Source organism: Rhinopithecus bieti, unplaced genomic scaffold (assembly GCF_001698545.2).
Source record: "Rhinopithecus bieti isolate Rb0 unplaced genomic scaffold, ASM169854v2 scaffold_6904, whole genome shotgun sequence".
Lineage (NCBI taxonomy): Eukaryota > Metazoa > Chordata > Mammalia > Primates > Cercopithecidae > Rhinopithecus > Rhinopithecus bieti.
The window spans coordinates 1-2,351 of NW_016805192.1; the positions used below are offsets into that span (position 1 = coordinate 1).

Sequence of the window (2,351 nt, forward strand, 5' to 3'; positions counted from 1 at the left end):
TCAATCTCAGCAAGGCTCCAACGCTGAGCTACATCTTTCTTCAGGTTCTTGGGCGAAACAATAAATGTGGTTGGTTTTGAAATCTTATTGTCTAGTGGAACAAGTCTTTCATCTGCCTGATGACCTGCCGCCCGATCTAGATCTGCAGTTGGAACCTTACTTTTGAGGCGAGGAAGCTGAACTAGGGTCTCGTTCTCATCCCCGTCCAGCAGTGGGACCACCTCTGGGAGCCTTTCTTGCGGAGTCAACTTGTTTAAATCCTGGTGTGCAGCGGAGAACTGCTCTGGCCCCAGGGGAGCTCTTCAGCTGAATCCGGGTCCAGGAATGGAACCAAATTTTCAGTCAATTCCTGGGGCAGGGCTGACATCTGCAAGGAAGCAGAGGGCCCCAGGTAATCAAAGTCCCCGGGTCTGCCGGGGAGTGGGCGCATGGGGAGATTCCCATGGGAGATGGGAGGAGCGGGAAGACCGGGGCTCAGGCGGCCCCAGGGGTTAGAGGTCAGCTGGAGCGGGTCTTTGACCCACTCCAGAGGCTGAGCCTCCTTGACTAGTAGACACAATAGTTGCCACGTGAGGAGAGGCCATGGGCCCCAGAAACACGGTCGGGACATGACACACGCGGGTGCTGCGCACTGAGCGGGAGTCATTCTGGCAACCCCAAGATGCTCGTGCCCCTTATAAGCGTGCACCCCGCCCTGTCTTTATGACACCTTCATTTATGCCACCTTTATTAGGCTTGGGTCCAGATCTGCTCCATGTCACCAGGGCAATCTTATGTCACAATCCCGCTCAAACACCCCCCCCCTCCTTAGGGAGGAAGGATTTGGGCCACAGACCCAGGTGGTCCCAGGACTCCAGCAGCCTGCTGTGGTGTGGTGGGGTGGGGTCACGGGACCTTGCCTTGGGATCTTCAGAAGTGCTAGTCCAGTTGTGGCAGCCTGAACTCTTCCTCCTCCAAGGTGAAATCCGAGCATACTCTTCCTTTCAGGGAGAACAACTGAGCTGGAAAATTGGCGCCAGTTAGTTGGCAGGCACGACGCACATTACAGTCATTTATTCCAAAATGTTGCTGTTTTCGCTAAACTATCGCATGTTTGATAATGAATTCACCACCCTACTAGGTAGGGGCTGCCAGGGAATAAGCGAGGACTCCAAATTTTCTGTAGGAGGGGTGTTGAGGGTGGGCAATTCAGTCTGGGAAAGAAGGCTTTAATCCAAGTGAAGAGCCCTTTGCACTAGCAGGGAGGAGGCTGAACCGTCATCCTGCCTTGACTCAACACAGCCATTACCCTAGAAGTTACAGCGCCACCCTTCAGAGATCTACCCTGTGTGCACACATGGAGAAGCAGCTTAGGCTGTTAAAGTCAACATGTTAAATAATTTCCTGAAATGCGACTGTAATTAGAACACAGCTGACTTCCCCCACAGCCATTCTTACCTATTACTGTCTGGCACAATTATCAGCATGTAAACTCCAAGAAGGTGCTTCATCTTATTCCAGTGCCCAGCATAGGTATAGGGTGCATAGTGATGGCTTTAAAATTGAAGGGGGGCTGTTTACAGTGGCTCACACCCATAATGCTGGAACTTTGGGACGCCGAGGTGGGCAGATCACTGAGGTCAGAAGTTCCAGACCAGCCTGATCAACATGCTGAAATCCCATCTCTACTAATAGCTGGGCGTGGTGGTGCATGCCTGTAATCCCAGCTACTCGGGAGGTTGAAGCAGGAGAATCACTTGAACCTGGGAGGCAGAGGTTGCAGTGAGCCTAGATCGCAACATTGCACTTTAGCCTGGGCAATAAGAGAGAAACTCCGTCTCAATAAAATAAAATAAAATAAAACTGAAGGGATTCCAAGATTCACCTTATTTATTTATTTTTTTTTTTGAGACGGAATCTGGCTCTGTGGCCCAGGCTGCAGTGCAGTGGCGTGATCTTGGCTCACTGCAAGCTCCGCCTCCTGGGTTCACGCCATTCTCCTGCCTCAGCCTCCCGTGTAGCTGGGACTACAGGCGCCCGCCACCGCACCTGGCTAATTTTTTGTATTTTTAGCAGAGACGGGGTTTCACCGTGTTAGTCAGGATGGCCTCCATCTCCTGACCTTGTGATCCTCCCGTCTCGGCCTCCCAAAGTGCTGGGATTACAGGCATGGGCCACCACGCCCGGCCAGATTCACCTTATTTAGGGATGGATCTTTGTTATAATCAGATTTCTGAAATCAGTGCTGACTTCCTCTCACATTTCACAGGAACCTAGACTTCTTTTTTTTTTTTGAGACGGAGTCTGGCTCTGTCGCCCAGGTTGGAGTGCAGTGGCCGGATCTCAGCTCACTGCAAGCTCCGCCTCCCAGG

General features: G+C 52.0%; 1 long non-coding RNA gene across 1 annotated transcript in view; it reads right to left on the reverse strand.

Moving 5' to 3' along the window:
- Positions 1-297: 297 nt before the first annotated feature.
- LOC108529357 (uncharacterized) overlaps positions 298-2,351 on the reverse strand; it is a 4,090-nt gene continuing 2,036 nt past the window's right edge. The window contains exons 2-3 of the long non-coding RNA XR_001885510.1: positions 895-1,001; positions 298-367 (exon numbers count right to left, since the gene is read on the reverse strand). This is a non-coding gene — a long non-coding RNA (uncharacterized LOC108529357). The remainder of the gene's footprint in view (positions 368-894; positions 1,002-2,351) is intronic.